At 39.9% G+C, this 12,804-nt stretch overlaps 1 non-coding gene across 1 annotated transcript; it reads left to right on the top strand.

The window, feature by feature from the left end:
• Positions 1 to 2,159: 2,159 nt before the first annotated feature.
• On the top strand, positions 2,160 to 2,232 carry Trnaa-cgc (transfer RNA alanine (anticodon CGC)). The gene has a single exon. It is a non-coding gene; the product is annotated as a tRNA-Ala (tRNA).
• The last annotated feature ends 10,572 nt before the right edge of the window (positions 2,233 to 12,804 follow it).

The raw sequence follows: 12,804 nt of genomic DNA, 5'->3' as shown, positions 1-12,804 counted from the left end.
GATGTAGGCTTTGGCTGTTTTATGCAGATATTTACAGTGCATAACAGATACGAAGACAAATGAGGGAAGAAAGGAAATGAAATGCAATAAATGTGCAATGAGACCCCAGAGATCACGGGTTCTTTGTACCAAATCACTCAGAAATTATCCTTAAACAACATCCAAAATTTTCTCAGCGGAGTTTTAGTTCACCCTATATATTAACTGAATTTTCTCTTGGTTCTTGGCAGAACATATTAATAATATTAAATAAGAAACACTTCCTTTTTTGTAGAAAATTAGGAAGGGTTTCCTATTTCATATAATCGTCAGAGAGTATTTTCTGTATGATGATATCAAAATTATTTATTTTACACATTTCTAAGTTATTGCTGGGGCTAGAGTCAAATGAATGGGATGTTATGTATCTTTTATTCTAAGAGTACTGCAGTGAAATTGGAAAGGAAATGCGAATTTTTGAGGTCTGTCATTTCATTCAGGATCTCGTTATTCACCATGGGGCCATGGATGAATATTTCCATTTCTTCCAAGATGTTCATTTTCCAGCTCTTTTCTAAATTATGTAGTACATCAAGATCGTTGTCATTGTAACACTGTGTGTCCTGTTTCATTTATATGTTTCGCTATAGCTGATTTATTCGGTTTGCCGAGTCTGAAATAGTCCATGTGTTCTTTAAAGCGGGGGTTTAAGATTTCTTCCCGTTTGGCCAACATAATATTTTTTCCAATGATTGCATATAATTTTATATATTCCTGATTCGTTTATTTTCTCTGTAGGATGTGAGATGTCATGTATCAGTTTCTTTTTTAAGTTGTTGGTGGCAAAGCGGAATCTGATGTTTGTTTTTTCTAAACAGTTTGGCTAATTTGTCTGATATGACACCTACATATGGTAACGTTGTATACTTAGGTTTTTGGATGTCGTGTGAGGAAGCTGTGTCACATTGTTTGTTGTTATTTTTAGTTGTGAAAGTGTGTCTATTTCAAGTTCTTGATAGCCGTTATTATCTGCAGTGTAGCTGATAGTGTTCATTTTTTGTCGTAGTCGGCAGCATTAAGTGAGAATTTCTGTGCTCCGTTCAAGAAGTATCTTAATGCAGCTTGTTAATGTGACTTGGGATGTGTGGAAGATTTATTAATGACTATGACCGTGTATGTTGGTTTTCTGTTTACATTGATACTTAGGTTTTGGTCTGTATTAGTTATTGTCATGTCTAGAAAATTAATTTTGTTATCTTTCTATGGCGAACTGGATGTTACTGTGTAAATTACTGAACCAGTTTAATAGAGTTTCTGTTATTGTATACAATGAATGTGTCATCAACATACCTGCAGTAGTGTACAATTTTCTAGGTTATTATGTCTTTGTTGTTGGGAAGTTTATTTTCTAGGTCGTTAATGAAAAATTCTGCAATAATTCCACTTAGAGGATTTCCCATTGCTAGGCCTGCATCTTGTTTGTACATTTTACCAGCAAACGTAAAAAAAACTACATCTGTAATACGATAGCAAGACGTGAAGAAGACATTGTAAAAATCTTACACCACTAGATCGAAAGCTCGGCAGTATAGAAACCAGCAGTATTTTGACCGCCATCTTGTCCATTGCACTACAGGTTTGTTTTTAAGATCGTGTTTCCAAGTTACTGGTACGTGTGTGAAAATCTGTGAATAGTGATCGAGAAAGCCAAGAGAGCCATAGAAATGGGAACCACTCAGCTCACCACAACGAGACTGCCGCGCCATAAGAACAATGATAACCACAACATTTACGAAAAGACTGTTTAACATCTTCCTGATCCTATTGTGAAATTGAGTTTGTAATGCCTTGTAGGCTGGTATACCCTTGAAACATCTCGCACAATGAATAAATAATACATTAGTTAACAAAGTTTGTGACTGATAGCGGTAGTTAAAATCCTTCACACTTTTATTGATCTTCGACAGGAAATGTACTGAAGTATGCCCGTCAACAGAAACGTCTCACAAGCACAAATGAATGACAACAGTTATCAGAAAGCCCACGCTTCCCCTTAGGTATCTTAGTTCCATGAAAAAATGTCGAAATATTTACATTGCTACCATAGATACAGAAAAATTTAAAGGTGGTTGGTGATTGCTGTGAAAAGTTATTAATGAAACACTGACACAAAACTACCGAGCGAGGTGGCGCAGTGGTTAGCACACCGGACTCGCATTCGGGAGGACGACGGTTCAATCCCGTCCCCAGCCATCCTGATTTAGGTTTTCCGTGATTTCCCTAAATCGCTTCAGGCAAATGCCGCGATGGTTCCTTTGAAAGGGCACGGCCGATTTCCTTCCCCATCCTTCCCTCACCCGAGCTTGCGCTCCGTCTCTAATGACCTCGTTGTCGACGGGACGTTAAACACTAATATCCTCCTCCTCCACTGACACAAAATGCAGAGAAAAAAGTAGCAAAATCATCTTGAGTGCCAGTAAACACGAAACAGGGAGAGACAAACAAAGACATACTAACGTAGTGATAAGGGAGGAACTAATAAATTATCCACACCAGCCAGCAAAGTAAGTGAGTGACAATTCCTTGATGTAGTCCAAAGAGACTACAACAACAATTCTAAAAAAAAAAAAGAAACAAATATAGCCTCTACAAATAATTGATGTTATCATTAACCACAGAGCACGACTTCAGTGAATATGTATAAAACCTAAGAAATAAAAAGAAAGCAGGAGTAGGTTGAATACCAATATGTGTGCTGAAACAATGCATACAGAGTATAAACTTCCCCTTCATAAATATAATAGATGAGTCGTTTGTATCAGGGAACTTACCCGATTATTTAGAGGAGTTAAGGAAGATAATTTAGAATACAGGGAAAACTAGAGACCAGATTCCTTGTTGTCATCTTTCCCTAAAATAATAGAATCAGTTATGAAATACAGATTACTGAATTAAATAAATACTACCTCTTCAATGAATCACAACGGAAGAAATATAGAGTCAAGAATTGGAGACTTCACAAAAGATATACTTGTTGCTCTTCGTAAGCCTGAGTGTGTCACAAGCATGGTCTTATAACTTTCTAATGTTTTAATACTGTTGACCATAAGATTCTACTAAATAAGCTGAAATCTTTGGAAATATGGTCTGTGTTAACGACTGGTTCTGAGCGTGGGTTATATATTGATTACAAAGAGTAGTGACAACACGGACTACACTCTCAGTGACATATTTACCACAACCCATATATATTAATAAAGGAGTTTCTGCGGAGTATTATTATTCCTGACGTACATAAATCACTATCCCAGTTGCTTAAGTCATGGTGCTGTTGACAGTTCTTTGAAGAAAGAAAAGAATTCCTTCTGGAGAAAGGAAATGATATCCCCAAGGAACCATACAAATGATCAATATGGAATAAAGTTACATTGAAAATAAAAAACTCACGGTTTTAGTTTGAAGAGAAAAGATTCACTTTTATATTAAATGAACTGTATTGTGTCTCTGAAGAATACGTAACAAACAATAGTTTTCCGTGGATGAATATTCATTTCCAACTGTGTGAAATACTTTATGTCTTTAAAACGAAAAGATATATATTTGGCCATGGCCTTTACAAAAGAGCCAAGATTACTGAAGTGATTAAAAGCTATGTAATACTTTGTAAAAACTGGCGAGAAACGCATAGTTAAATTTTTCTCGCCATATTAAGAGTCTCTTTTATTGCACGGTAACTGTAACGTAAGCATTCTTGTTTCTATGTACCGTAATTTTGATTTAAATGGAGAGTATTTGTTTTACCTGTTTAAATGGAATTCATCTAAAATATTTGAGCTAATCATCTTCCACGTTAATAATTATAATTTACTACGAGGTGATGACGGAACACATTACTTGTTCTCCAGTTAATTACACTGTATCGCCAAGCTAAAGTTCCCTGAGACTGATTTTCTGATAATGGAATTTTATTCCTTGTACATTATTTACATGAGAGTCTTGTTAGGTTGATTGGTCAATTGCTTTTGAAGAATAATATCAGCAGTCGCTTTACTGGCGTGATACATTCTGCCTCAGCCCTGGCTGATAAACGGCAGACAGATAAGCCCTGGAAGAGCCCACCTTCTCCCCCCAGGAAAAGGAATGAAATGCGTAAAAAAAAAGGTGCCTCACCAACATCAACAGGCAACAATCTGAAATATTACATGAAAGTATAATTATTATTTTTTAACAGCAACCAGTAATTTAACTTGCCTAGAACTGTAGATTCTGTTTGCCGCCTTTGAACGTTTCTCTTGTTCGTCATGGTGTTTCATTATAATTAGTACTTTAATAATCATACTGCATTCTTGTCTTGTCTAGCTTTGAAAACTCTTATTTAAAATAATTCTGGCTATTTCTTGTAGTAAAATCAAGAGGGAGACGCTTCAAACACAGTTTTCAAACTACAGAAAACCATCATGACAATAATAAATAAAAATAGTTGTCCAGCTGATTATAGAAATCCCTCAGGAATTCTAACTGCACCATATGAGTTTATTTACTAATATGTTATATGCATCGAAAATATCTTTGATAATTACAGCACAAACAGGTCTTCGGATGGCCATACAACAAGATACTTACGTTTACCAGTACCGAATAAACGGAAAAATGTTAAGGAGATTAGTAAAACAAGTAATTTAAAAGGTAGTTACAAAGTACCTGTTAAGAGCTGCTACATTCTATACACTGAGGTGTAGCGCAGAGTAGGAATTTGATAAGTAATGTAAGAGAAACAAATAATAATAACAAAACTTCCTTTTCACTTTACGCAACTCATATTATACTTTTTTCTTCTTTTCTCGAAAACTTTACACCCAAAGCTCTATAATATATAACACTGACACCTTATCGTTTTTATGAGTGCAGAATTTCACTTACACGAAGATGCTCAGTCGATCTCTCATGCAAACAAATTGACTGTTGCAGTACGCAAAATGGAAGCCAAACTCCGGAGCCGTGGTCCCGACTTCAGCTGATAATGTGGTTTGTGTTACATTTTCAAGTAATGTACGTATTTGTATCGTACGTACAGTGATCGTTGGTAGGAAATGAATAGACAACTTTTTACGTTATTAAATAACTTCTGTAAAACTGTTGTTCACTTGGAGTAAACCGAATGAATTAGCACTAGTTTAAACAAGTTGGGCATTTATGTGGGAGTGTAGAGGGTCCATATTCCGTCTGGCCATCCTGATTTAGATTTTTCGTGGTTTACGTAAATTACTCCAGGAAAATCCCATGGTTCACTACCTAGCTCATCGTTGTCGAAATACACTGAGGGGCGGAAGTCGTTGGATGCCTCCTAATATGGTGTCGGACCTCCTTTTACCCGCGTAGTGAAGTAACGACGTGGGGATGGAAATAAGAAGTCCTTATAATTCTCCTGTAGATATACTGAGCCATGCTGCATCTTTAGCCGTCCATAATTGCGAAAGAATTCCTGGTGTAGTATTTTGAGCACGAAATGACCCCTAGGTTATGTACCATAAATGTTCGATGGAATTCATGTCGGGTGATCTGGGTGGCGAAATCTTTCTCTCGAACTGTCCAGAATGTTCTTCAAACCGATCGCGAACGACTGTGTCTCGGTGGTACGACGCATTGTCACCCATAAAAATTCCTTCGTTGTTTGGGAACATGAAATCCATGACTGGCAGAAAATGGTCTCCAAGCAGCCGAACACATCAATTTTCAGTCAATGATCAGTTCAGTTGGTCCAAAGGACCCAGTCCGCTTCACATAAACAGAGCCCACATCATTATGGAACCACCACCTGCTTGCACAGTGCCTTGTTGACCACATGGATCCATGGCTCCGTGGGGTCAGCGCCACATTCGAAACCTACCATCGCCTCTTACCAACTGAAATCGGGAGTCATCTGATCAGGTCATGGTTTTCCAGTTGTCCAGGATTCGAACTCATATGGTCACGAGCCCAGAAGAGGCGCACTGTAAACAAATGCACTCGCGTTGGTGGTCTACCACCACAGCCATTAACATCAAATTGAGCCGCACCGTCCTAACGGATACATTCGTCGTACATCCTACATTGATTTCTGTGCTTATTTCACGGGATGTTGCTTGTCTGTTAGCACTAACAACACTACGCGAACGCCACTGCTCTTAGTTGTTACGTGAAAGCTGTCGGCCACCGCGTTGTCAATGGTGAGAGGTAATGCTAGAAATCTGGTATCGTCGGTACACCCCTGACACTGTGGTTCTCGGAATATTTAATTCCATAACGATTTCCGAAACAGAATGTCTCATGCATCTAGCTCAAACTACCATTCCGTGTTCACAGTCTGTTAATTCCCGTCGTGCTGCCACAATCGCGTCGGAAACATTTTCATATGAAACATTTGAGTAAAACTGACAGCTCAGTCAACGTATTTCCTTCTCATACCCTATGTACGCGATATTACTGCCATCTGTATAAGTGCATATCGATATCCCTTGACTTCTGTCATCCTAGGGTATACCTGTAGATATGTATGAATCAGTTTGCATTCCTTATAATTGGTTTCCCTGATACATTTAAGTCTTTTTTAGTTATTACGATAATGATCGAGGCAGACGAAATGAATTAAAATTTCTGCTGCAGCCGGGACTCGAACCAGCAGGCAGAAATGGTAAACCATTACACCACCGCAGTACGATGCCGAACGTTGCTACACGAACTACCTAAAAATGAGTGCCCTCCCAAACACATTTCTGCCTAGCAAGCAAGAAGACCCGGGTTCGAGTCCCGGCCGCAGCAGAAATTTTAATTCAGTTCGTCTGCCTCGATCATTATTATAGATTTGTTTGTTCTGTAAAAAAAAAATAATATGTTCGAGATCCTTGGTAAGTGACTCAAAGATAAGTAAAGTAATAGGTATTATTACTACTACTGTTACTACTACTAATTCCCATAAATAAGCAGAAACAAGAGATTAATGCAAACTTCTTAGTTTACTCATATCGAATTCCAAATTTAGAGCTGCTGTTTGCAGCGCCTCAGAGCCTGAGGATGCTTATATGGGTCGTCAATGAGAATTTGTCAGACTTCAGACACATATCGGAAAAACGTAAGAATTTTGGCCAGCTGCTTTAAACATCAGAAGTTAAAATGAAACAGAAAATAAAGTGTAGTTGTGTATCCGTTCCCATTTCGATCTAGAGTGTCTCCAAGCTGATGTAGCCGCGAATGAAAACAATAAAAGTATGCAGAATCCATGTCGATATTTCGACACTCTGACAACTTTCAAACGGGCCGAAGAACAGCGTGAAACCGGCTCGACCAGTCGACTGTGTCTGGCGAAAGCGGAGAGGCAAACAGAAGTCCTTTTTACACGATGTGAACACATACGAATTCTTGAGTTAATTCGTTTCAGCTCCAGTGGGTGACGTTCTTAGCTCCATTTTGTCGGGCTGGTATTGTACGAGATACCTGAATGATCCCGATGCATCCGATTTTACACTATGCGAGATCTTTGTCACTTCCGTCTGTCTTTTCCTTACATACTCACGGACGTCTGACCGGTATCAGAGCACGTTTAAGTGACTAGTGACTTAATCATCAAGACTACTGTGAAATTACACGTCCAAATGCTATTCATCTCTGCTTTGTCAAAATCAGCAGGTAACCACTTCCAAAAACATACCTTGTGAGAGTTACGTATTACGTTGCGATTTATCGGTGCTTAAAGTGATGGTAACTATCGTACTTGGAGGTAAGACAATCGACAAAATGTAAGAGATTTCATACTTCTCTCTCGGCCCGAGAGCACTCAGATTAACGACGTCGACCGTTAGTGAATGAAGATTCTCAATATCTAGGAACTAGCCTTAAGTGTCCCATAATGATATTAGTACACTTAATGTCCTTTGAAGCAGTCAACTGACTGACATTGAGCTGACAGACAATAATGAAACTGTATGGAGGAAGCGGCGCGCTGACAATAAAGACCGACCACAGTGTCAAATACTTAACGACGGAGAGAAAGCGAGTGCTCTAAACATAGGAATCAAGGGAAGAAACACGTTCCGGGTGAAGTGGACGTTTCTGCCTAATTGTGGCCGTAAAAATTTATGATCTTCAGCACCTTCGCAAAAAACAGTGTAATTTAAGGGGCAACATACATTAATTTAAGAGGGATGCTTCTGAAATAAATATTTACGGAATTTTGATAAACACACTTTTGCCGCTGACTTTTGATATTAAAAATCAGTCGATGTGATAGCATATGACGAACATTTGTATTGGCAGCACGGCTTGCAGATGGTGGCTATGCAGACGGAGTTACAGCACAGGAAGAAATGTGTTAAACGGAACATGAGACCACTTTCATGGCAAATATCGAGAAACGTGCCGTTTCCATAGGCTGGGCATTGCGTTCTGGGCACATCTGATTAGGAGCGCTGGAAAGGGCGATTATGGAATCAATACACGTAAAAACCAAAGCCCTATGGATTATCAGCTGTCACATGGTCAGTGCTACGGTTGCCTACAAAGTTGAATCAGATATTAATACACTATATTACTCTTTCGCTTTTCTTGAAATGTTCCTACGTTTGTTACTGCAATACACTGGCGGATGTGCTGATTTTGTAAAAAAATATCAGTATAAATTTGGCTGTGACTCCAAATATGCTTAATGAACGTGACGTTAGAAGATTATAGTGATGAGTGTGCATTTCCTTGCCTTGCTATTAGCTCGGATAATCACACATGCAGTAAACGACATCCAGAAATATTATGATACTTCGGAGCAGATACAACGATGGGTGTATTAGACCGGGTAAGCAAGATAATTGAGGCAAACGAAATAAACCCGTATTTCAAGATGAGTGTGACATTGCTAATTCCAAAGAAAGAAAGTAATGGTAGGAGTAAATACTAAAGCAATGTCCGTTTAGTAAGCCGCGACTGCAAACCACTGACAGGAATTAAATTCTAGAAGAGAGGAAAAAAAAACTGGTAGAAGCCTACTTTGGGGAATATCGATTTTCAGATCAAAGAAATATAACAACGCACCTCCTAATATCGACCTTATCACAAATGTTTAGACTGAAGAAAGGTAGCATAACGTCTGTAGTATTTTTAGATTAGAAACAGCTTTAGACAGTGTTTACAGGGATACACTCTCTGAAATTCTGAAGGTAGCAGCTTGAAATGCGAAAAGCGAAAACTTATTCACAATTTGTGTAGAAGCTATATTTCAATTATAACAGGTGAAGCACAAGAAAGGGAAGCACTAGTTTAGATGGAAGAGATACAAGACTGTAGCCTATCGCCAATGTATTTACTCAGTACTATGACGAAGCAGCAAAATAAAACAAGAAAAGATTTGGAGGAGGTATTATTAAATTTCAGGGAGAAGAAAAAATCTTTGAGGTATCCGATGTTATTGCAGTTCAGCCAGAGACGGTGTGTACTTGGAAGAGCAATGGAACGGAATGGATAGTGCCTTGAAAAAAAGGGTAGAAGATGAACACGAACAAAAGTAAAACAAGAGAACACAGCTGCGCATGTTAGCACGTCACTTTCGAGACTGAGGCCGCCAGAGACTCCGGATCGAGTCCAACCAGCGGATTAACGACGAGGGCCGGTTTGTTGGCCAGCACCGATATGATTTTTAGGTGGTTTTCCGCATAAGTCTAGGTGAATACTGGTCTAGTACCAACGTCCCAACATGGTTAGACGATTCGTAAAGACTTCGAAAACGTTCTCCACATTCACATAGTGTAACACTAGATGCAGACAGATGTGGTACTCAGATTTCGTTCTGGGGGAGGGTAGGAGGGGGGAGGGAGGAAGGGGGCGGGACAGTGGAATCTGGCCACTCTGTACCACCAACATAGCCAAATACTGACCAGCATGCCCATCCCGTGAAGATATGGAATAAAGGCCAGGGAGAAGAAGAAGAAGGATTAGGAGGAGAAGAAAGCAGTCGAATTAACTCAGGCAATTACGAGGGAATTAGATTCACACGTGACAGACTAAAGATTTTGGTGTTTTGGCAGAAATACCAAATGAAAAGCGACTGATGTATGGAGGATGTGAAATACAAACTGGCAACGGAAAGTGTATTCGAAAAAAATTTGTTCACTTCGAACATAAATTTAACGGTTAGGAATATTTTTGGAGTACACCTTTACACGAAGGTGAACTTGGATGATGGTTCAGACAAGAAGAGAAATGAAGTTTTTGAAATATGGGACTTAAGAAGAATGGGCAAGGTAGAAGGGATAACTAATGAGAAGGTACTAAATTGAACTATGGAGACAAAAAATTGTGCTACAACCTGTCTTAAGGAAGGCATAATTAAATGGGACAAATCATGAAACATGAATGAATAACTAATTTCGTAATGGAGCAAAATATGAGGACTAAAAACTGTAGAGGGCGTCCTGTGCTTGACTACAGTAAGTAAGTTAAGTGAATCTAGGTTGAGATGAAAAGGTTTGCATGGGGTCTACTACCGTGGAGATCTGCATCAAACCAGTCTTTGGACTTTAGCTATACCTCATATAGTCAGTCTGTCGGCGATCTACAATGTGTGGTAACTGAAGAAAAGTTCATAAACCAAGATGGCTATGCTGTCATCATCAGATCTTATGTTTTTGAATTTTGTACAACATATTTTCCATTATGTTAGTTTTTGAAAAACATTTGTTGTGGCGACCCATTATTCCACATTCCTATACGTTAAAATGATGCTAGAAGTGTTTGACTTTACCAGATAGTAAGATTCGATCGTTCGCAAAACGGAAATCAGAGTGAAAATTTATTGAAGTTTTACATAGATGTGTTGGACAGTGTCTCCAGTATGCCCATCGACCGCGTTACGTCGCTCTTCTCAGTTATGAGCGTACAGTGAGCACAGAAAGGTGTCTAGAAAATAGTGACTCTCGCAAAGTACGAGTCCCAGTGGGAGTTTTCGCCTGATTTCATGCAACCCGTCCAACGTATCTGTCACGCATTTCCTTCTTCATGACAAGTCTCGCCCCCACACTGATGGGTCAATGAGAACGCTCCTGCAGCGCTTTCGATGCGAAGTGTTGGATCAAGCGTTGTACTGCCCGGACTTGGTTCCCTCTGATTTTCATCTCTGGCCACATTAACTGCTGGCTATGAAGACAGCAATTTGACACAGATTACAAGCTGCAGATTAGCTTAGGAAGCACAGATGGCACACAAGCGGCTCGTATTGAAATCGCATGCTTATGGAATATCGTCTCAGTTAGTGACTGGATTTGTGATTTCCTGTCAGAGAGGTCGCAGTTCGTAGTAAGTGACGGAAACTCATCGAGTAAAACAGAAGTGATTTCTGGCGATCCCCAAGATAGTGTTATAGGCCCTTTGCTGTTCCTTATCTATATAAACGATTTGGAAGACAATCTGAGCAGCCGCCTTCGGTTGTTCGCAGATGACGCTGTCGTTTATCGAATAATGAAGACAGCAGAAGATCAAAACAAACTGAAAAACGATTAAGAAAAAATATCTGAATTGTGAGAAAAATCTGTGTTGACCCTGAATAACGAAAAGTGTGAGGTCATCCACATGAGTGCTGAAAGGAACTCGTTAAACTTCGGTTACACGATAAATCAGTCTAACACAAAAGCCGTAAATTCAACTAAATACCTAGGTATTACAATTATGAACAACTTAAATTGGAAGGAACACACACAAAATGTTGTGGGAAAGGCTAACCAAAGACTGCGTTTTATTGACAGGACACTTAAAAAATTTAACAGACCTACTAAGGAGACTGCCTACACTACGCTTGTCCGTCCTCTTTTAGAATACTGCTACGCGGTGTGGGATCGTTACCAGATAGGACTGACGGAGTACATCGAAAAAGTTCAAAGAAAGGCAGCACGTTTTGTATTATCGCGAAATGTGGGAGAGAATGTCACAGAAATGATTCAGGATTTGGGCTGAAAATCGTTAAGAGAAAGGCGTTTTTCGTTGCGACGGAATCTTCTCACGAAATTCCAATCACCAACCTTCTCCTCCGAATACGAAAATATTTTGTTGACACCGACCTACTTTGGGAGGAACGATCACTACGATAAAATAAGGGAAATCAGAGCTCGTACGGAAAGATGTAGGTGTTCATTCTTTTCGCGCGTTATACGAGATTGGAATAATAGAGAATTGTGAAGGTGATTCGATGAACCCTCTGCAAGGCACTTAAATGTAGATGTAGATGGCTGTAATCTATGACGAGGGCATTGGAAAGTTGGTACAATGCAACAACGAATGTCTCAGCCAAGGCGGCGACTATGTGGAGAAGCAGCTGGTAGTTGTAGGTAATTCTTGAAAAAAAGTGATTTTCACTGTGGTTTCCATTTCGTGACGTATCGGACCTTGTTTTTCCGAGTAGCGCTTGTAATAAATCGTGTATTTGGTAATCGAAACGCCTGTGCAGTCGCTTCTGGAGTTTCACATTTCCGTGAAATACTCCTACAGTAATACGCCACCCTCAGTTTGTTTGTCAGAGAAACTCTGATGGACTATCGAACGAATTTGCCGCTGCGGCAGCAGTTTGAACACGCACTGACAGTGGCCCTGTGGACCGCATTATATAATGAGCGGAGAGGTGAAGGTATTGGAGCCTTCCGCTGGAGGGGACACGCGGTCCTTGCTGGTGGGGAGTGGCAGCTGGCTGGCTGGCTTTCCGGCGCGGAGGCAGCAGCTGCGGCCAGCCGGCGGCGGTCGCGGAGGCCGGCGAACCCGCCGTGCGACCTTGACCCACATCTGGGGCGGCGTGCCTCGGAGAGCATGTACAGTAGTCTC

Source organism: Schistocerca serialis, chromosome 9 (genome assembly GCF_023864345.2).
Source record: "Schistocerca serialis cubense isolate TAMUIC-IGC-003099 chromosome 9, iqSchSeri2.2, whole genome shotgun sequence".
In the NCBI taxonomy this organism is placed as follows: domain Eukaryota; kingdom Metazoa; phylum Arthropoda; class Insecta; order Orthoptera; family Acrididae; genus Schistocerca; species Schistocerca serialis.
The sequence above is the reverse complement of the archived record's forward strand: the minus strand, read 5'-3'. Positions and strand labels throughout refer to the sequence as shown.